General features: G+C 34.1%; 1 long non-coding RNA gene across 1 annotated transcript in view; it reads left to right on the top strand.

Moving 5' to 3' along the window:
• LOC120349905 overlaps positions 1-24708 on the top strand; it is a 59285-nt gene that overhangs the window by 24625 nt on the left and 9952 nt on the right. The window contains exon 3 of the long non-coding RNA XR_005570502.1: positions 11133-11190. This is a non-coding gene — a long non-coding RNA (uncharacterized LOC120349905). The remainder of the gene's footprint in view (positions 1-11132; positions 11191-24708) is intronic.

Consider the following 24708-nt stretch of genomic DNA (forward strand, 5'->3'; position numbering starts at 1 on the left):
TAGACACGTAGGATTTCAGAACCTTCTTTACACTGATATTGCAGTTCCACGTTTTGATATGTTGTTAGTTGATTTGATATTATTTATTAGTTTTTGAAAATGAAATGCTCTTGATCATTTATAGATAACGAGCAGCAGAAGGATTAAGCTCCATACCAAGTATCTTCGAGATGAATATCGATGATACGTACAGCATACAGAGACAATATATTTACTTTGCGTTTACTGTAAATTTATATTAATCAACTGTGTACTTAATGGTCGGACTTCCTTTGTATCGGACCATACTAAAGAATATCTTCTACAATAGTATTGCTCAAATCAGATATAGAAGAAAAATCTTTCCATCATTTGAATGTACCACAGTTAATGTATTGAAAGTCCCTTAGATTTTCCAAATCAAATCCCAGAATTAGGCCTTCACCCTGAATTTCAATTATAGGTGAGAGTTATAAGTTGATGATGAGAAAGATGAAACTTGGACTTAATCAGAAATCGATTGCTAAGCAAACTATTTGGACTATTTTGAGAGAGTCAAAACCAGAGAGTATAGAATATGATTACATTTTTACTCTCTGGTCAGAACACATAATTCATGGAGTCAAAGGTGATACTAGACATAATTCTAAAGCTCATGAAGATTCCTCCCTCCTAAAAAAAACCCTCAGAAAAGTCCCCAACTCCATTATTATTTGTAGTTAGTAGTGTAATACGAAATACACCAAGGTCTTATATAGTTCTAGTTCATTAAAAAATTTATAAGGCGTATTGAAGATTGTAATGGTGCGTACAGATTTACACGCCGCGATCATGAGCAATTCACTCTAATCAGCAGCTGCCAAGCTTTTTATTTCTGCATTTTACCGTTTCTGGAAAAATACAGATATAGTTAGCTGATTAAAAGTGATTTGCTCATGTTCGCGGCGCGTATATCTGTACGCACCTTAATATTGACATTGATAATTGATTTCAATACAATCAGAATAGGATCAGACAGATTGTCCTCGTAAAACAATCTGATCGCACAGATATTATATTCGTTCTTGTTGCACCCTAGAAGGGATTCTGCTCGAGGATACAGTCAGCGAGGAACTTCAAAATTACTTCCCGGTAGTTTGGAACCAGCTTCAAACTCTTACCATCCTCACTACCCGGGTAGAATCTTTGGCTCATTTAGGTATTAAGCTTAGAAAAATACTTCATTTTTGGTCCGTGAAACTGATCTTGGACAAGAATTTGGCACTGCCGGAACTGACAGATCGACATTACAATATCAATACTTGGAACTAAACAAGACCGGTTTGCAGACACAAGAAAGCATGTAGGCTGCAGTGCAGACCGACCAACAGACCTCTCCCTTCATTATGCAGCCTGGCAGCCAACATTCTGTGCATGCTGAACTTTCCATAATGGAACAGATGAGATGTATGCAACATTCGAATACGCAAAGAGTAGCTCCTGATATTTCCTACCAACTGCATGTTCGCACCAAGAAACACGACGTTACTATCCTGAAAACACTAACTGACTTCACTTGCCATATTCGATTAGCTATTACTGTCTACTGCACTATAGGAAAATAATTATGTTCACTATGGAACCATTAATTTCATGAGTAGCTATTATCGGTAGATTTCTAATGAAAAGTTGGCCTCGAAATTTGCAATATAGCCATGAAACTATGTACTCACTCCTCACTGGTTGTATCTTTGTGTATTGTACGATCCACGCTACTCATAAACTAAAGTGTTTCCTAATAACAGAATACAGCGCTCAGTAAATCTTCTATAATTAGCTAGCTAATATCGTCTCTAGCCTCCTAGTTATAAGAATAAGATTATATTCGAAGTAGATTGAATAGTGATGTACCTTACTTCGAAGGAAACGTTTTATATGAAATAAATACGAAAAAGAATAAAACGCCTCTAATGTTTTGCAAGATCAAAATCAATATACTCCTGATTTTGACCTTCATCGGATAGGAATTCTTCAGGATAGGAAAGTGTCGAAATAGTAGACTCAACCTTTTTGGAGTGAATTTGAAAGAGATTATTTAAAAAAATTGTTCTTAATGTTGACAATGCATTTCCACTCGAAGATGAAGTATTTTTTTCACTAACTAGAAGATATATTTTGGAATGTTTTTAATCACTTGATTACGAGATGATGATATTATAATGTAGAATCGAAGAGTTATATTTATTGCACTTGGTTGTTTGATGTCATTATAAAATCAGCACGCCTACCTTATTATTCATGGAAGCAACCACGAATATTATTGTTCACTCTGTCTTCAACATAGTAAGCATGTCTTAATTGGGTGCTATATTTCATATCATTTCTCAACAATTAATATGAAGACATCCATAACTCAACTAGAGGAATTGAATAAAATGAATAGGAACCTCACATTTTTATATTGTGAGATAATATACATTTTTGTGTTAAAACTGCGCAATCGTTTATGATCACTCGATCGTTGAAACGAATTCTTATATGGTCATTAGATTTGATGGTTGAATGGATGTCACAATCTCTCTCACAGCTTTCGCAAGTTAATTCAGTGATATCGTCGAATGACCGGTTCTGTGGTTTGCTAGTGAAAAGATGATTCTCGCCTATGATGCGACTGAAGGATATTATTGGTGTCCGGCTTGGGTTTATGTTACTGTTGCTGTCAGTTATGTGTTGTAAAGAAGAGGCAAGCTGACGATTTACTGTCTTGGAACTGCAAAGCAAAATGAAGTTGTGAGCAAGTCGTAAAACGCTGCGACCAGCCCTACCTACCTACCTACCTATGCTTCAAGCAGCTACAAAGGCGTAGCATCCATAGCTAACCATACATAGTCTCTTAGTCTTAGGTTTAATAATCTTTGACCTTTCATGCCGACTTCAAACTTTTTCCAGTCACTCGTTTTTAATACTTTTGTGTCTCTTTCTGGCTCAGCTAATTTGGAACTATTATAGTAGCTGCTCACTGGAATGATTACGTTTACAAGTAAAACTTTTTTACTTTATTATTATCAAATTATAAAATTATTCATGATAATTTGGAGTAAAGTGGATATTCAGAGAGTTGGCTGTGTAAAAATGAGTTAAATTCTGTTTATTAATAAAAATTCCTTGAGCTATGATCTAGAAGCATATTGACACCAAAATAAGACTATGTTTAAATCATGTGAAGGAAAGTTGTGGAGGGCAGAAGATTGAACCCTAATAATCATAGGTAATTAGCTCATACAGAGAATAAAATCTTTATAATATGATGTATTATTACAGATTAGTGAACGCTTCAAGTATTGGAATTAGTAAATTGATAATTTTCTAGAAAATATTCTGCACATCAGTCAATTTCTATAGGAAAAAATGTCTTATTTTTAGTGAAGGATATGAAAAATCTCATTTGTTTCATAGCAGTTATAATTGTTGTAATTCTAGATACAACGTTTGCTCTCTTCTTGATTCGAATTATATCTTATGATCGAAACACACAGATCATAACCGTTAAAAAACTAGTACTAGTCCAAGGCAATGTACAACCTGATACTGACATCCTAGCTGCTCTCTGATATTGTCTGATTAGTTCAACAGTATTTCATCTTGAAGTTATAATGTTGTTTCATTTCTAAGATAATCCGATTTCATTTCTAAGATTAGCATATTACATTCTATTGGATTTTAGCCCCATTTCCATTGCCTTTATATAAGAAATTGAAATTTGAACTGTACATCAGACTGAACTGATATAAAGAAATCACAGTCGTTATTGAATTGACGTTTTGAGTGGAATACTAGACTATGTCTGTCTATGACAATCTGAGAATAGCGGCATTTTGTATGATCTTTTATAGAATTTATGTAATCCGAATAGACCTTTAACAATCTAGATGCTGGAAAATGAGATAAATGATAAGTATCTGGTGAAACTCGGGATTAGTCAAGGTGGATTGTGAGTGGCAGTCACGAGATTGGAGATGTGGAAGGAGTGGATAGGATAGGAGGAGCAGTGGTGCAGTGGTGCAGTGAGCTGGACAACAGTGTGCTCTGGCCTTTGTCGTACGAGCAGGGGGTGCCTCCCACACGAATGCCTCTCAAAGGTCAACGGCTATGTGCATTGACGTTTTTGCGTTCACTCAAACATCACGCATGCAAATAGTGTGAAATTAACAACCTTTGTGAGGTGGCTTTCGTCTTATCAGGTTACATATCATGTATGCCGCACGTTGACACGATCTGCTTAGTTCAAAACATTGATTCCAACTTGCAAAATCATTTTCAATGTCCATGTTTGAATTTTCCCTCAACATATCTTATATTACTTTATGCATCGTCAACAACAGGCACATATTGCAAGAGGTCGTTGTTGTAAGTGTTCCATAATGAGAAAAACACCCTTCTCTAGTTAGTTGTAGTTGAATGAGACCTGAAAATCTTCTTGTTTGGCTCCCTTGTGTCATCGTTCCTTATATTTTCCCAACTTCGGCTTTCTTTTATACTCGCTTTGATAGTGGATAAACATTTTCTTAGTATCTTCTCTTGTAGTTCTCTCTTTATCAGTGCTGATTGTTCTGTTTAATAATAATAATTTCTCGCATCTTATATCCTTTTCTATAGTTATGATATGAATATGCTGTACTGTTTATTAATTTTGTCCTTCTTACTCCTGAGAGTTCGTCTCAGGTCTTGAAAAACCAATGCTTTTATTAGTGAAATCTCATTATTTGTGTTCATGTCTGCTTGTCAAAAATAGGTACAAAGTCCTTCTAATAAAACTAAAGTAAAGTCCTTCTCTATAAACACTATTATTAAGTGCTCATTATCTTTGTTTCAACAATAAATCTAGAATCTGATTTTTTTGAAAACAACCAACTAAACTATTTGTTCAGGGTATATCTACCAAATGATTTGACCAATTCCTAATTGGGCGAGATCATTTGTGATAGGTCATCCCAGTCATGGCTATTGCCTGATATTCAATTCAGCAAAAGAAAATATCATTTGCCTGTGATTGGTTAGTTCAGTCACGATTGTCGTGTCAGATAAAATCTATTAATCAGGCACTCTGACAAAAACGTTGTTGTTCCAGATCAATCGAGACCAATAAAAAAGATTGTATCAAATTCTTCATGACTTGCGTTTCCGTCCAATTTTTCATAAGTCATGCTCATTTCCGTAGTTTTTTTGTTTTTCAATTCATAATAAATTTCAATAATTGGTTAATAAAAATAAGGTTTTGCAATTAAAGAATGAATCGTCCATAAACATTGTCGATTATTGTTGTAAGTTCAATATAATACTTTTCTGAATAACTCATCTAAACATATAGTTACGTAAAATGATAAATTCGTTGAGTTTTCGAATATGAGTTTTGCTAATAGGCTACTGCTACCGCTAATAGTCCTATGTATCAGTAATGCTATTTCATAGTAAGCTCAATGTATTTGGCAGATATTAATAGATTTTAGGTTTTCAAAACGGCTTGAATTGAGAATTTGAAATTTGATGATAGCTTGAATGCAAAAATATATGAGACACGAGCTGGTATTCAGCTCCCATCAGCATTACCCTTCACGTAATTACCACTGATGTTTGAATTTTTCTGTTCAAATTTAAAGGCAGTAGGAATAAATAAATGAGTTTTAAAGTACACCTTGTTGCTGGACATTCGGACAAACAACCTTGTTTTCTACAAACTGTTCCCTTCACTTTAATCTTCCTGTTTGAACGGAAATTGTGTATAAGATCTCCTCCATCGTTACCGTAACGGTATCCGTTAACTTGGAAATATTCCACTGATTTAGTCCACCACTAATATAAACTTCGTAACTCTCTCAACAAAAAACATTATATCAGATGCTGTATTAAATGTCTAATAGAAGTAATCAAATTCATATCCGCTAAATCCTGAATTTAGAGCTGAAATGAGACATTTTAGATTATATGTCTTCTACAACATTATTCTCTATGATCCTGTCTAATGACATAGGAACGTATGGTGTGATATAGATTGTAGAAACCGTTCACTATCAGCAATCAGTACGATCCTTTTCCTTGATCGTACTGCAAGGATGGAATGAGCTGTATTTACATTGGCGTTCCGTGCCAGCTGTGGTAGCAACATAGTCACAGGCGTGAACGTAGACCCACTTGTTTGAGTGAGCGTGAAACGTCTTCATAATCATGCTACAAACCATGTGAAAGAAAACTGTCTGGTCATTTAGCGTTACCTTATTGAGCATACAGGACAGCGATTTATGGAAACTCCAAATCAGAGACATGGAATGCACTGAATCATGTTCACTGAATGTGTCAATCATCAGTATATCTCGTTTTGGCCAAAAAGGTAATCACCACGTCATGAAGAAACTGATTAGAACAGATGCGGATGTGTTGGTGGATTTCAAGACTCACATAAATCTTCAAATTATGTCTTATCTGTAGTGTTACTACTGTATTTACTTGGCTGGCTTATTTCATTTTGAACATGAACATGAATATCTTCAATTGCTTCAAAATTTCTTTGTAATGTTTCATTCGAGGATCTTTGATCATTTGTGGATTCACTTGGCTGGCTTAACAATTAAGATTGATTAAACTTTACTTTATTGATTAAATATGTTGATGAATTTACATGTAGAAAAATGTGTTCTGTTATGTAGAAAATTAACAGTTGTTCATGAACATGAATAACTTAAATTGCTGCAAAATTTTTTTGTAAAATGGTTCAGTAGTTATAGAAGGGTATGAATGAATAGATATCAAGCATTGAATGCGAAAAATTGAATGAATTTGGTATATGAATCGATTGTACGAATAAATCGATTCTCAATCGTTTTGCCATTATCAATCTTGAAAGAGTATAGTAACAAAAATTTTATTTTATTCATATAAGTTACGACCTTTGACTAATGATATCCACCACGACCACTCTGCAGAAAAGTATAACAGAAGAAGCGGAATCGAAGGGATCGGAATGATAGAAAGAACACATTTATTAAAACACTATTCACTTTCTTGGTAAGGGCTACTCGTATCTACTTGCAAATTACAAATCAAAGTACCCTGTTTTTATGGATACTCTGTATGATTTTACTTTAGTTGTGAGAAACAAAGATTGATTCCGTTGAGGAATGTTGCACCATACAATTCTGTGTTGTGTTGAACGTGGTGCATAACTTAATCCTGCATAAGCTTGGCGGTAATATTACATTCAAGAACGATAATTGTAATACTTTTGAATGCCTCACGATGATTTGAGCCTCTCATTATGTTATCAAAACTCGTAATCATTGAGTTGAGTATTATGTATTGTCACATATGAAGTACTTTACTATCATATTAAAATAATAGTTGGCCTAATGCTGTTGCTAAACAATGCTTTCAGAAATAATATCTCTAATGTGAGTGTCAAGAATAGCCAGCCAGCATCAGCTTCAATATCAATAATTCAACTTCACATGTTCTAATAAGTTTGGACGGAGCTCCAAAGTAATGTGATTGAGAAACTAGTTTGAATATTTATAAGAGCATCATCTTGCTACTATTAACCGTCACGTATAGAAGAAGCAAGTCGTATAGGTGTGCGCTCATTTAAAAAGAGAAAGCCAGTTAGGCTACTACAGTACAATATATCAGTCATTTGGTATACTCGTAACACATGGACCACGTACAAAATAAGGTACCATAATCTTTGTACTTCCTATCCTCTCATTCGCATGTTTGATTTCCAATCTCTCGTCAGTAATCGTCCATTCAGTGTAATGTTACAGCAGTAGATTGCATGATGAAGATTACTTTTTTATCGCAGTTTTATATGTGATACCAGAATCACATTGCTGGAATTGGTTTTCACTCTCATCGTGTAAGTTAAGGTCCAAAAGAGGTAGATTAGGATATGAAAGGATATGAAATTCGAAGTCATCTTAAAACTCAAAGTTCAATCACATTAATGTTATTTGTAAAGCCTGCTTTCAGTTACTCCGGAAAAGCTCAATTTACCTGATTTGAGAATACAAACGAGAACGGTTTCCTGAACTTGTTTTCAATACTCGCAATATTTCCGACATTCTTATAATCTTTGATTCACTTAAAAAAAATGAAATTTCTGAATTATACGAAGTTATTCGTTGTAAGATTTATCATTCACAATACTGTTTACCAAAATTTTTCATTTAGTTCCAAAACCAGTTTATAAGTATTTGTGCACAGGTACAATAGCTGAACTTGAACTGATTTCACCTCAGGAATCATAGTTATCTGCTTCCAATGTAGAGGGTAATATCAATATTGCAGTTTTGGATTTCATTGTCGAACTGGCTCATAGATTGCACAATCATTCTTTTAGAAATTATCTAGAAATAGTGGAATTGACAATACAATCAGTGTTCTCAATTATCTAGAAAAAACCCCTCATTCTCAAAAGAGTACTTCTTCTAATGTTACTAACAATCATTTAACCATGAAATCATACAAAAATATAATCTTGGTTTTATTAGAAAGAAGCTTTACTTGCCATGAATACATCAGAAACCAGTTGATAGAACCATTTCATCTGCTGTTATCTACATTTCAATTTCATATAATTGCCTTTAAGCAGGATTGCTTCAAATTGATATGTTTTATACAACATATAATTGCTTTTTCGCAGGACTCCTCAAATTGATATGTATTATTATCATTCAACGGTGACTCAGAATTTGATTTTGAATTATAAAATAGAGTCTCTCTAAATTGCCTGTGCGTTTTGTGAAATGTTGCAGACGATAGGCTACTTTTAATTTACTGTTCATCGCTTCTGTTATATTCATTACATGAATGGCCTATGCTATGATTTACGATTCAATTTAGGAAACCTGATCCAACACCTCGGGCTGAACATATTGTTTCACTACTCTCGACCAAGTGCGGCTCCTAGGCTGTCTTCGACTGGGGTGGGAGACTTGATTGTATCAACTTGTCCAACATAATCTATTCCCCGGTTAATTGAAAATCAATATGAAATGTTTCTCGCTCGCTGTAGCAAGCTGATTTATTTTTCCCTTTTCTTTTCCACTGCAAATTCTTATTAATACATCAGGGTCAATTGAAAGTAGTATATACATTGGAGCGACCAGGAAAATTGAGAAAAATAATCAATGATCAATATAGGATATTAGGAATGGTTGTGCGTTGTTGGCATTAATTTGCTTGTAAATGAGATTTCTGAGTTCATGAAACCAGTTACTTAGTTGAATATAACGCATTAAACACCTTGAAATAATTAAAAAGTGATTGAATGAAGTTGAAGAAATTGCTAGCTGTCTGAGAAACTTGGAAAGTGAGACTGTTAAATTGCATCATAATTTCTCCGATCCGATCTCCAACGTTACATTGAACCATGTATTATGATGAGCACAACTTCTCCTCAATTCAATTTATTTAAGATTCCCTTTCTAATGCAATTGACATCAATTCCAATTTTACAAATTGTCTTACATAACAGTTTCTAATAAGATGTTGAAAACTATGTGTTAAAACTATATGCTGTTTGGTTCGATTCTCAAACATCTTTGATATTGGAAATATTTGCGCTTTTTGTGTAGTTTCATGCAGGACTTTGAAATGGGGGATGACCAAAATTTTTCAGTCCCTATAGGCTAGTGGAATTTGATGAGGGGGGGCTTGTTATCTTGAATTTTGTTTTTTTGGGCCCCTTTTTACTGGCTCATGAGGGGGGTTGTAACATGGAACCCCTTCTTCACCTTCGCTATTGGTTTCATGAATAAAAAATTATGTTTTCCACTACTACTACTTCTGTATATGATTCACTCTACATGTTGTCAATCTTTGTTTTGTCTCCTTCACCTCTATTAACCTGAAAGAAATTACAATAATTACAGTAAAAGTACAATAATTTTATAAAATCAATTGGAATAAGTTTTTCAATCATCTCTTCTTTACCCAAGTTACAGTATATAAGGCTTTTCAAGAAGAAATAAGATAACATCATATGAATAGTATTATTTGATGTTTGACTGAAACTTGACTGTTTGACACCTTTATATTTTTAATATTCAGAACAGCTAATTATTTGTGATACTATGCTGGAACAAAGGCCAACAGCTCGGTCATTTGAGTGATGGAAAAATTTTCAGTTCGAGGAAATGTCTATTTGAGCAAGGCGAAAGAGTGAGAGAGGCAAGATAGCTGTTGCGGTTAGAAATGGGTGCGTTGAGATGATTGTTGGTTGGGCTCGGAACCGTTCGTCTGATGATCGTTTAGTCGTCGCGGAGTGTCGTTTGTGGTCTGTGGAGGGCAAGCTTTCATTTTAAAGTCCGTGCAGTGAACGGTAAGCTCACAGTGGATGGATAGCAGCCGAGGTCACGAGTCCAAGTCCGTGCGCCATATGCCTGATTAATGAAGCCCCTCTCGTTACCACCACCATTACCATAGCATGGACAATCAAGTTGGCCATCAGGCTGAGTTGAAAGAGAAAACTGGATGGCGACCTGACAATATCAGACCGGTAGTGAGAGAAAATTGTCCAACATGCAAGTGACAATGATAATCATCCCAATTGTAACTAGATAATTTAGGTAGATAAGATCATAATTACCTTATGAGAATAATCTAGATTAGTTATATTGTAGTAGTATACTACTGTACTATTATAGGTAAGGATTGTGTAATTAGTCTTAAACAATTTGAAAGTATGCAAATTAAGGTGATTTGTAACCTCAGGGTTGTTCAGAGATGGCCCAATGAGAAATTCTTACTAAAACACATCTATGAATGTCAGTCAGATCATGACGATTGATGATTCATTGAAATTGATCGGATTAGACCCAATGTAAAGCTGGGTTTACACAAAAGTTATTGACAACATAGACTATAGATTCTATTAGATTGAACATAGCTTATACACTACTTGATGAACATATATGTGGTTGTCAAGTTCCATTCAATCTAATAGAATCTATAAGGATTAACTTACTAACATTATTTTGTTAATAACTTTGGTGTAAACCCAGCTGAAGAGAATCAGCAACTCCTGAGAACGAAATTATTGGTGTCTAAATGTAATATTGAATAATGTTTAGCAAATATTCATAATAATGAAATTAAAATTATTGATTTGATATCTTTCATTTCAGGATTGAATAATACAAGAGCAGAAACTTATCCAGGTCTATGAGGAATTTCAATAAAAAGGTGAGACAATAATAATATATTCGTTGATATAATAATTTATAAAGTGAGTTTTTATTATATCAATTTTTATCAATATCATCTGTATTCAAGTGGTGTGACTAGTTAATGTAGAGAAAAACGCGGGAAGCTACTATGTATAAGAATATTACAGGAGTTGAATTCTGAGGATTCTGATGCCCTTTATTGTTTATTGATTAAATCTGCCAAGTGCAAGTGAAACTGAAATTATTAGATTTTGATTGAGTTTTATTAAATTTGATATGATTACACGTACGTAAAGAATCACCATTATATTATAATCAACAATATTTTATTTTCTTGTCAACATTATTCATGTTACAAAATAGAAGCTGGATGCATCCAGTTATGTTGGATGCATCCTCCATCGACATCCTACTTTCACTGACAACTTCAAATTATGCTCTTCAGATGGTTTCTTCTCTCAAACAGCTGCAGTGTGCCAGCATTTCCATTCATTGTTTTTCAACTTACAATTGTGTCAATCATGTTGCGTCTGCTCCAACCCTTGTCCATTCAGTGTTTGGTGATTCAGTAATGAATTGTCTTGGAAAAAGAAACATGTCAGCAGATGTTGTGTCGCCCACCTTGGGTAGCCAAGGGCCGCCCACGACCCCCTCAACACCCCCCCACACCACTGCTTTGACAGCTGCTTGTTCGGTCCAGACCAGACTCCAGAGTCACCTAAACGAAAACTATTCAAACCCACACACCGTCAATACTGTCATTGTTTCTGTTTTACATTCTGCTTCAGCAAACTTGTAATTCACATTTGATAGAATATGTTTTATAACCCCTGCAAAATTCCTAACTGATGTTTCAATATTTCTGTTGTATGATTTAAGTTTATCGTGCTTGCATTAATAATTCTAATAATTGAATGTTGATCTTGTTGTTGAATGTGTCTAACCAATGTAACGCTGTATTTCTTGCTGGGACAACGCCACCTCTAAATTATGACTCCATCCAATAAACAGGCCCACTCAACTGATCATAATATCTGGGATCAAATAGATTACACTGACATCTCACGAAGAAATTTGAATTAACGTTTCTTGTATTACCAGAGAGATAATGATTGTGTTTGAGAGTAAATGAGAATCCAATAAATGTTCTATCCAGTGATGGAGGGTGTTTCAAAACCCTCATTCTTTGACCACATTGGGTGCCTTATGAGTAATGGTTCTATTCTTAGAAGTATGTTTTATTGGTTTTCCCACTAATTCGATAATATTTTATCCGTCTTTATTGAGAAAGTAAGTAAATTTACTTCAGTATTGAGTAACTTTCAACCTTGTCGTAGTAGAGGAAAGTGAAGGGGTCTAAATCACAAATATCTTGTAAAAAGTGAATATTATGAATCCTTTGATTTTGGCACATAAAATTGGCTATAAAATAAAGAAAATAGTTACAACGTTAATATTATCCTATTAACGTTCACGAACTATATTGAAATGAAGAAAAATCTTCATCTATAAGTTACTATAATAAAGGAAAGAACTGGCTTATACACGTACGTGATAGAAAAATTATGTTTGGTGCATCATCACGTCTGAAATACAGGACTGATTAACTTTAAATTTTGCATATAGATTCTTAGTTAACCGAGGATGGTTATAGGCCTATTCTCAATTCTTCCATATATCATCACGTTAGTCAAGGTTTAAAATGCACCCTTGCGGAGCACAGGTTACCTGCTAGTCATTAATATTTTGGGTTATTGGAAGAAATAGAAGGCTTGATGCCAATTATAGGATATGGACTGTTTCAATGAAAGAGTTGTAATCTGATTTCTCTAAAATTTGGAAATAAAGTATTATATTCTTTGATTAAAAAAATAATCTGTAATAACCAATCTATGTTCGTGGATATATTATTCTCTAGGACTTTCTTCAAAGGTGTAAGTGGGTGTACGGGAGTATTTTTATATTTACCAAATTATCTGACAAATCTTACTGCACGATTTCTAAAAATTCTTCAACTTGTTGAATCTCAAGTACAAATGAGTACTGGTTATGAAATCAGAGTACTCATATTGATGAAAAGAATAGTAAGTGATACCAATCCGCATTTTTTGTTAGGAAAATTTCATATTCAAGCCAGGGGGAATAGAATGTAAGCATCCTGGTCATCCTTGAGAAGTGCCCGCATGTACAGAATTGCTATGAATTTATGTTTTCGACAAAGTTAATGTACGATTGTTCTCGACTGAATAGCTATAAAATTAGTGGTGAGTTTTATGCTTGAGCCGGAGGGGAAAATGTTGGGCTTGACCACGCCTTTTATGCTTTTTTATACTTGACCAATTGAGCGTGACTACTACAAGATGCAAACAGCTATTGCACTCCAACCAACACTTGCAAATATTTTACAACATGTATTGGAAGACGACTTGTTTTTCCTATAGGATCTGGAAGATTTAAACATTTGAATTATGAAGTTCATTCTGAACCGTCCCTCGTTTTTATCAACAACTTTGTATATGTTAACTCGTAATTCATGTTCTTTCTGCAGGATGAACCAATATCATTATTCGCTAGGCTTTTTATGCAGTTTTGAACCAGATCTACCTGTTATCCAGAGATAATTGTACATATAGTGATGGCTCATAAGTTGAAACGATAAAATGTAACACTGAATTCGTAGAACGTACTTAAGTATTTGAAGCAGCTTTGTTTAGAAAGCAATATTTATCAGTCAAGCAGTACAAAACAATATAGAGAATCAAGATCAAAACAGAAATAGGCTGCACACAATATAGGAAATAGACAATTAATTTAACTAGAATTGGAAATTAGATTGATTTGTCGCTTTTGTGAAAGATTCATTAAACATCGTTCAATTGAAGCTATAATACAAAGTAACGCTACCTACTGTAGTCTGCATGGAAAAGTGAAAACGTTCATAGTTTACTGAACACCTTGATAAGCGTACACAGTCCATGACTAATTATGATATTGTGTACATACTGAACATGAATTTCCATTTCTATTGTGTTGGCTTCAATAGGATTTATCATATTTGTCTATCTTCCGTGGCACGGAATCCACTTTTACTTCCCACTTCAGGAATTTCGGCCATGTGGACAAGCATCATTATTCTTTGCAGGCTTCGATTAACGAAGCCAACCATAGAAAGCTTGAAATATTAAATGACATAAGAGCCTCATCCCAATTATAAATTTATTATCCTTGTAAATTTCCACTTTCGTGAGGAAATGTTCTGTATCGGTGTATGTATGCGTCCATCCTGTACGTCATTTTCGTACTTCATTTTACTTTTAATTTGAATCATTTGTAAACTGTATGAGGTTTAAGTTACTCTGGCTTCTATATTCATGTGCTTTCTTTGTGTCGGAAACAGTTTCAGTCTTACATGCCTGTTGTCTTGTTTCCAAACTGACTTCATATTTTTTATAATAACTGAATTGGTTATTGAATTGGTTCTATTCGATTGTATTGCCTATGACTGCTTTATGCATATTCACTCTGAATTTTTAATTCAACGTCAGTATAATGTGCAATTTCATTTGAAACAGTATTGTTGAAATCATCAAAGTTATTTTGAATATATCAACATTATTGTGTTGAACTTATTATTATACTGTTATTGGAATTAGTTGATTAGTTTTGTCCCAGTTTATTTTATTCACTGATCAAATTCATCCAACTAGAAGCTGAGGATTAGGACAAGAGGTCTAAGATTTTTTTAGTGGAATTATCTATTGTATTCGTGATCCGAATATACTGAATAATTCCTTTCCACTTTCAAGTGGTAATAATATGAGTAAGTATATGATTACTTGCATCATATGGTACTAGTATATATGGTACAATATTGAGATTGTATAAAGTATATGATTACTTGCATTATGTACTAGTATGGTACAATATTGAGATTGTATTGATTGAGAATGTAGAAACAATAATTAAATGAACTTATCATTATTGGGGTCATGTACTTGGTGGCTTCCCAGCTGGAAGTTTAATTACATTGTAATTTGCTATGGTAGCCTGTAGTCATAGTAGCCTAAGCATGTAGAATTTGCGGAGGATGTAAGGATGTTATACGATGAGCCATGGAAAATCGGTTACATGAATAATTATTATTGCGGGATTCTCATTGTCCTTCACACTTGAATTCTATTTCCTATACTGGCAACTGGCTTGGATGCACTTTGTGAAAGGAAATGTGTACAGGATGCCAGGATGTACGCGAATACACTGATTGCTATCCTAAACAAAAATATCTCTTCATGAGTATATTGGTGGAAGTTAACAAGGACAATAAAATAATAATTATTGAAAAATGTTCCAAACAAGTTATAGAAACAAGTTCTATTTGGTTGGTTCTACTTGGTTCATCTTCAAGCTAGGTTTGATGGATGGAGGCTGGAGGTTGGATGGAATGATCGATGCCGTCAAATTGTTATTTGAAAGTTCACTCACTCACTTTATTGTTTGAAATTTCAAAAAGTGAATTAGTAAGATAGAAACAAATATTGTATGTAACTTCGTTCTTGTTTCTTGGATAATTATTATTATTGTACGTCAACCCTTACATTCAGATATTAAGTAGGGTAGCAGAACAGGTAGTTTACTTCCATCATTGATAAAATATCTAAAGGTGCGTACAGATACACGCGCCCCGAACATGAGCAATTCACTTTTAATCAGCTTTCTATATCTGTATTTTCATAGAAACGGTATAAGATATAGATATAAAAAGCTTGGCATCAGCTGATTAAAAGTGAATTGCTCATGTTCGCGGCACGTAAATCTGTACGCACCTTAATATTGTCGAATGATAATATTGGCAATAAAGATAGGATCACAGATCAACATGAAGATTGAGTTGATTCAGTTGGCGGACTATTCTTGCTATTGTACACCTGTAGTAGGCTATTCATACAGTACTCACTATTATAGTCTATATGATGTATCAAGAGAGGTATTGACAAACTGCAAATAATAAGGTTTTGATAAGTACAACTGCAGTGCAGTACCAAGGGCTCTTTGTTTGGAAACAAGACTTTTTACTTGAAACAAGCGTCAGAGCTTGTCTTAAGCAAGTGTCTTGAATTATTGACGGTCTATAATAAAACCGTTCAGATTGAATGAGTTTGGTATTTCCGTTAGTAAGGTGGCTGAACAAACTAACTGACAATTACATGGTCTTCAAAATCACAGCCCTGTGATTCGGAAGTCGGAATCCACCTAAATCTTTAGGTCTATTCATTACTTATCATAATCACCATTGATCACATTGGCCACGGATAAGCCTAGGCAATTTGTACATTCTCATACAATTGTAATTAAAAAGAAAGCTTCTACTGATGTAGCGACAATGGACATTGTTGTTATTTATTTTGTGGCTGATAATTTTCAATCAGTTGCACTCCATCGTGGAATTATGGATTTATGTGAGTGTGCAGTAATGATGCTGTGGCTAGCGGTGCGCCGTGCACAATCTCCTAGCGGTTGAAGGTCCGTCTTGATGGGGGGCACGGTCTCCGCCCCCACAACATGCTAATCGCCAATCGAACCCTGGCTGTTCGGGTATGCGATGCTTGCCTGTAACCAAATCACCAAAAAAAATTCAGACTGAACATGAGTCAACTTTTCTCCTTTTGGTCCAAGTTCCAGCATTACCAGCTTTTCAAATAGTTACAGTGGTCCAGTTGATACGGCTACTTTATCTTTGCGAGAGAGTGAAAATTGGATGCTAAACCAAGTTTTTATTGGGTTTAGAGAAATGATTCCAAAATTATTTTTTGTTGTGATCAATGTTTGGTCAATCAAATCAAACGGCCAGATTCGATGTTACTGTCGTATCAATTCTCAGGACATAATATCAAGAAGATGATTTTTTATTGCGGATGATGCCCAGATGAGCTTTTTGCTTGTGCGTGGGTAATGGGAAGTGCGAGAGTGCATAGTTATGAGATGATCAAACGTCCATGCATATTCGATGGGATTCTGCAGAATTCGAACCCACGACCAGGTAGCACTAGCAGACTGGAGGGTGCAACGCCTTCAACTAGTCCACTGTGGTATGTGGCCGGTATTTTATACGGATGTTTTGTCTAAGTTGTTGTTATCAGTACTGATACAATTATTGTATCTACTATATTAATTACTTTATTATTATCTATGAGGTACTTTTTAAACTATATTATAATCAATAGGAATTTTATATTCTAATTGGAATTGAGTTGATAAATCAGATATCGAAATCAGGTATATTAGAGTGGAATGGAGGCTTTTGCATTCATGAATATGATGCTGATTCTTCTCTGAATTTTTTAGATCTGTTCTTTCTTCTAGAGTTTAAGTCGGGTTTAGGGTTTTCAGGTTTTGTGTCTTGCATCGTTAAAGCCATGTGAAAACTACTGCAATTCTGCGATTCACATGCTGGCTACGGGAGCTGGAGTGTTTTAAAGCCGTGTTTGAATGGTTGAAATCGTCGCCGTCATGCGAATTCTTGATGATGTGCACAATATCAAGGCTTTATATGAATACTTTATATGTTTGTCTTTTCGGTCTCAAAATTTCATAGTATTTTCAAAGTTTGGGATTTTCTATTAATTTTGATTGATTTAATTTAATTTAGAACTATTTTTTTAATTAAAAAATGATTTTTGTGTGTTTTGAATTGTAAATTCAGTGTGTAATTAATTTATGAATGTTAAGTGACACATAACCTAGCTACATCTGGACTGTTGTATAAATTAGAATTGGAACCGTTTTGGGCTTATAAGCCTGTGGTACTTTTCTGTAAGTTGTCTAATTCTGAATGATTAATTGAATTAAATTAAATACTACGGAGGGTCATAAGCACAATTCGAAGCTGAAGCATTTATTATGTGTTACACCTCGAGTTATACTACCAGCTGATCGAATGCCGTTTCAACTTGGATGGTACATGTGGCATTTAATATGAAAGATCAATGCATCTAAATTCCCTTAATCCTTCTAATTGGCTGTAATGTTCGTAAGGGATTTTAAATGATCTTTTTAATGAGGCTAATCGTGGTGCTATCCCTTCAGTGAAGTTGAAACTAGAGCAGCAATTATAGTGTACATCGATTAGAACCCCGTTACCTTAGCCTCCCTGGTCTTTGGAAATCTCCATATAAATCTCCATATAAAGCAATCAAAACTAGATTGATGGGTTTTATAAACAATCACAACATAATTCATAAGGATCAATATGGCTTCCAAAGTAACAAAAATACTGAGGATGCTCTGGCCGCCTTTACAAATGAAGTTTCTGAAGCCATGTCTTCCAATAACAACAAATGTCTAGCTATAATGATTGACCTGGCAAAAGCCTATGATACCATACCCCACAATATATTTGTAAACGCTTAAAATTTATTTCCTTTATCTTTTATAAAGTCCGTAAAATATTAGACATTAAATTACTTAGGGTCCTTTACTTTGCCTATGTTCAATCGGTGCTGCAATATGGGTTAGTGGTATGGGGAGGAGCGTATGATGTTTTCATGAATAAAATTTTTACATTTCAAAAAATGATAATAAAAGCAATTCTTAATAAGCCAAGGGCTTTTTCTAGTAGTGAAACATTTGTCGAATTTAAAGTGATGACAGTACGTCAAATTTATATAAAGAAACTTCTCTATTATGCATGGATGAGGAAGGAGGAATTTACAGTGAATAATAACGTTTCTATGTATAACCTGAGAGTTACATCTCATAACATTTATAATATTAACTATTCAGATTTGACAATAGTGAGAAGACAATTGGGGTATCTTAGCTCAAAAATAATAAATATAATGCCAAATGCATTGTCAGAATATCTTTCTAATAGGGGTAGACAGAGGATGGAACAGATAAATAAGTGGGTGATACAAAATTTTTTCTTCGACATCAGTCAAATATTATAATTACAAGACTAGTAATTTATTGTTAACTTCGATTTTTTTTTGTAGCTTTGATTATTAGTAAATAAATTTTTTATATTGTCTAACAGCTGATACTCTCACTCAGCGGTCAGGGTTTTGCCCTTGCTGGGTGGTGCCATGTAATTTTAATTTATATGTAAAATAGCATAATATATTAATATAATCTAGAATATTTCTTTTGTAAGTTTTTTATTTTGTATTTTGTTTTTATGGGCAATAAAGATGTTTAAAAAAAAAAAAAAATAGTTTTACTCTCTTCGAAGTATTCAAAGGATAACCCTATTCTTCTCCTGTTGGTGAGATCAAAGCTTAGGCCTAATACTAATGATATGGCTGTCTCTATTCTTCAAAGGAAACCTAACTCAGCTCATTGTAGGTGAAAGCGACACAGACTATCATGAGACAATATAGTTAATGTACTTTAGATCGTGAACGCATGCGCTTTTTAATCTAATCCACAAAAGGAACGCTCTAATAGGTGTCCGCTACAGATACCTTTTGCTTTGCAATGTTGATGTTGGTCATCAGCACTTACTATCACAACTACTGTGCAGCTCGCACATTCAATTCACTGCAATCATTCGAGCAGTTCAAGCGAAGTAGTAGATAGCGTCGTGATTTTCTTAATGGGCTTTCCATCAAACGTTGCCTATTATTTGAAACATTCTGAGCTTAAACTGCTAATAAAAACGCTGCATTGAATGAAAACTATTTTTAAATGCATTCAAGTACTTCGATTGGATGTGATATTTGATTGGATGTTTATAATAATCAATGAATTGTATAGATTTCAAAATAAAATGCTTCAGTATTACTTTGGACGTTTCAAATACTAACCAGAGAGAATGGAACTAAATTCCTATTGTATTCTCTCTGCTACAAGCAACACTACTGATGGAATTTCAAAGGATTAATTATAGAAAATTGAACACTCTCTAGTAAATTACAAAACCGTCTGTATTTTATGAAGAAACATCACTAAACGTAATTGGAAAATCGGTTAACTTGGGCTATTTATCCATAGTTTAACTACTGATTTTTATTTTTAGTCAAATTGCAGCTCACACCATGAAAGAATACATTCCAACTTTGAATACTGTTTCTTGCACAGTTATGTTTCTTCTAAAAACTGCTTTCTCTGTACTACATCCACTATAATTTTCAACTTCTCGTGTATCTGAGTAGTTTCTATGTTCGACATGGAAACTTAGTTTTCTAGGCTGAAAATTCCTGCTCTATTGGTTGCTTTTTTTCTGTAATTCCATTCCGTAATGCGATTCCCGTGATAGGTGTGCACATAGTTCCAGTGAGTGATGCTGCAGTAACTAGGATACTTTCAATGGGATTGGCACCTGTCTTTGTGGAGCAAGTTATTCGCCTTAGGAAATATATGTCGGATTCCGTGTCTAACTGTAGTCCCTCTTTACATGACATTCACTTCCTGTCATAAATTTCGTCTTAGGTTTCGAAGCATACAAGAAAATTTCGGTCTAGTTACAGTGAAGAACGAGAAAGCAAGTTTCTGTGTTATGTGTACACTGTAAAGAATGGATTACTGTCATTGTTTTTTTAAGGCTGTGCAAAGGCTAAAAATAAACTTTTCACTGGTTATATTTTTCAAAGTTTTTCGATTAGTATACTATCAAGCTGTCAAAATGAAAAAGTTTTCTCAGAAAATTATTTTTATTTCTAATCATTACTTTTTGAGATATGAGCGCCTAAAGTTCTAATTTTTGGGACAGAACATTTCAAATTTGGTGAAAAATAAATCCATGAGATTTAGAGCATAAATTCTTCATGGTATTATTGATTGAATAAAACAAAAACTTTCTGAAAATATCGATTTTTGAGAAAGTTACTTAAAATGACCAAAAATAACTTTCAGTTCAGTTATTTTTGGTAAATTGAATAACTTTCCCAAAAATTGCTATATTCAAAAAAAAATTTTCATTCAGTCAACATACCATGAAGAATTTATCCTCTAAATCTCATGGATATATCTCTTACCGAATTTGAAAAGTTCTGTCCCAAAAATTGAAACTTTATGCGCTCATATCTCAAAAAGTAATGATCGGAAAAAAATGTTTTCCTGAGAAAACATTTTCTTTCTGATAGCTTGATAGTATACTAATCGAAAAACTTAGAAAAATATCACCAGTAGAAAGTTCATTTTTAGCCTTTGCACAACCTTAAGAACTAGAGAGCAAGTTCCCTTGTTATAATTTACTATATTTGTGTAATGTATCATACTTTTGAATAAAATATTATATTATATTGTAACTTTTGATTAATTTTATTCTGGATACATGATTACATTACCTGTACGGAATAAGAATTTAATTTTCTGTTAGTTTTGACTCTTTGTCTTGAGATGTGAACATCCATCTATAAAAAAATCACTTTATAACTTGACGTTAAACTCGTAGTAATTGTATATAATATTATCCATTCAACTGTCTCAGAACCTAGACTGTTTGTAAAGTTGGAAAATGGATGACAATGTCTAAAACATAGAAATCTGAAACATCATAAGAGAGTCTGAAGAAATTATCGCACTAAGTAAGATAATGAATGATCTTCTTACTAAAGTCTTTTCAATTTCATAGTTTCCATCTATGCAATTCTTTTAAGAGTGAAGCATTTAATTTGTATTCAACTGTAGAGGATGGATAAGGCATCAAATTTGATGACATCTCAAGAATAACAAATATCTGCCCGTCAAGTTTCTAGGCACAAGAATAATTCGTGCACTTCTTACTTCTTATCGCTGCGTTTATATACGTGATTTGCATTAGAACCTGCACATAAATAACTTCGGCTCCATTCTTCGTCAGGATGGATATTCTTTATTTCTCCGATTCATTGTAGATTATCTACAATCCTATCCAATCACGTACTTTTGAAACCTCTTTCAAAATAACGAAATGAAACTATTTAAGGAATACACAGTAAAGCAGGGCAGAGGAGAACCTCGAATTTCTTGTTGAAGATGACTCCTGCGAATTCCAGACCAACAATGCACGAATCTGAGAAGAATCGCATGGATGTTGCTTTGCATTCAGGCATCAGGCGGGCTATCGTTTATCTGGTAGACTGCACAATACAAGCTTTCCACATGACGGTACAGTTATCTTGAGTTTTGGAAAGTGTTTCACAACTTCTCTGTTGATCATCAGTTCGATCGAAATACATGTTTTAAACTATCTAGTGAGCCATAACTTGTAACCTTATTAGGAATGCAGTGCGTGGTAAGTTCTTTTAATGTTTACCCGAATGCCATATGTGCTTTTACTTAGTTATTGTTTCGAATAGCCAACGCCGATGACCCACTCAGATATAACAAGATCTATTGCGATACCTTTGTCCTCTGAAGCCGCACTTATTCAACATCCTTTTCAAAATGTTATAGAAATAGGAGTAATACACTTTCAATTGAATAAATAAATCATATTCAAATTAGAATTCTATGATCTCAATACAAGAGTGAATAGTTGGTCACAAACATTTTGAATGCTCTCGATAGATGAGGAATCCAGATTGTAGCTCTTTCCAGTATTCTTTTTGCTTTGTTTCATGAGATTATCTTGTGTTAATTCAAGTTTTGATTAGGTATAATTTTTTCAATTCAATTTTTTACCTGGAGGTTTTAATATGAACAAACCATAAAGACATCGGTGGGATGTTTGGTTTTGGGTTGGTGGCATTCGATGGGCTGTTTGTAAATGTCTCATAAAAAATACAATAAATTGGAATATTGTAGATAACAGTTATTTTGTTTAGTTAGAATTGAAAAAAATAAAAGAAAACTATAGTATAGTATAGTAAGTGATTCTGGCTTAGTTGTTCGAACATTAGTCATTCGTTATTCATGAAGGCTTCGTTTATCAAACCTATATCACATTAAAAGATACGTTGTGTTTTATATTAATTTGCGGTAGATATAAAATTAAAAATGTACGGTACCTTCAAATCTATATTAAGCTTGTAACGACGATTCAAACTATGTATCAAGTGTGTATACACTACATGACATGTGTGTTAATAGCCGGTGGAACAGTTCAGATGCATCTTAAGTGCTTACAAGGAAGACAGATGCTGTTGCCCCTAATGGTGAACTTCTCCAAATATAGCAGAGTTTAGTTGGAATAAGCGGAAAAGCTAGCAGAAGTCCGACTATGTTAGAGTTGGCGTATGTGAAGTGGATAGGTAGATGATTCTAACCCTCGCATTTAGAGTTGGTATAATGTGAAGTGGATAGGTTGTTTTTGTGTAGATGTGATGTTTGCTTGAACGGGTTGTAGAGTGAATGGTAATCCATAATAGAATCGGGAGATGAGTTTTTCATGCGTAGTTTGCATAGAGATAGACAGACGGAGAAAATTGGCTAGCGGTGACTGAGGATCGCTTTTGTAGCCACGGGTGGGGGGGGGGAGTATCCCCAGCATCCAGCTGGGCAATTTGTGCTCCTTCCGTGCTGGACGACAGTCTCTCTGTGCTGGGCCTGGAATGCCAAGTGCCTCCATATTGTGAGTGCTCAGAGGAGACCGAGTTGATAGTTTCCTACGAAATCCGTCATCCGTTAAACCATCCAGGACATTGTCGATTCTGTCACGTGTCGCATTGGCATCTAGTCGAACAATGCCTTATCATGCATCTACCGTATAAGAAATTCTTACATTATCGTATAGGAAGTCTATCCTTCAGCTTTTGTGTCCCTTGCTATTTTGCTTAATACGAGCTGTTCGAATTTGTTACATCGGCTTTGATGCTTCTTAAACACACATTATCGACTATTGACAAACGATACATTGTTTTGAACAAGTTACCCCCACACACAAAGGGATGGACTAATACATAATGTCAAATATATGTATAATATATATGTCATACATATTATGTCAAATTTTTCTGGAGTTTGTCAAGTTGAAGTGCTTGAAACTAAGATGATTATGTTGTTATTATGGGCGAAAAGTAAAATAAATGTAAATAGTATAAGTTTATTTTCCTAATATATATATATATATATATATATATATATATATATATATATATAATATATATATATATATATATATATATATATATATATATGAATACGGTTTTTTAATTGCTGTGTTATAGGAAAATAAACTTATACTATTTACATTTATTTTACTTTTCGCCCATAATAACAACATAATCATCTTAGTTTCATGAAGGCTTCGTTTATCAAACCTATATCACATTAAAAGATACGTTGTGTTTTATATTAATTTGCGGTAGATATAAAATTAAAAATGTACGGTACCTTCAAATCTATATTAAGCTTGTAACGACGATTCAAACTATGTATCAAGTATGTATACACTACATGACATGTGTGTTAATAGCCGGTGGAACAGTTCAGATGCATCTTAAGTGCTTACAAGGAAGACAGATGCTGTTGCCCCTAATGGTGAACTTCTCCAAATATAGCAGAGTTTAGTTGGAATAAGCGGAAAAGCTAGCAGAAGTCCGACTATGTTAGAGTTGGCGTATGTGAAGTGGATAGGTAGATGATTCTAACCCTCGCATTTAGAGTTGTTATAATG

Source organism: Nilaparvata lugens, chromosome 1 (genome assembly GCF_014356525.2).
Source record: "Nilaparvata lugens isolate BPH chromosome 1, ASM1435652v1, whole genome shotgun sequence".
In the NCBI taxonomy this organism is placed as follows: Eukaryota; Metazoa; Arthropoda; class Insecta; order Hemiptera; family Delphacidae; genus Nilaparvata; species Nilaparvata lugens.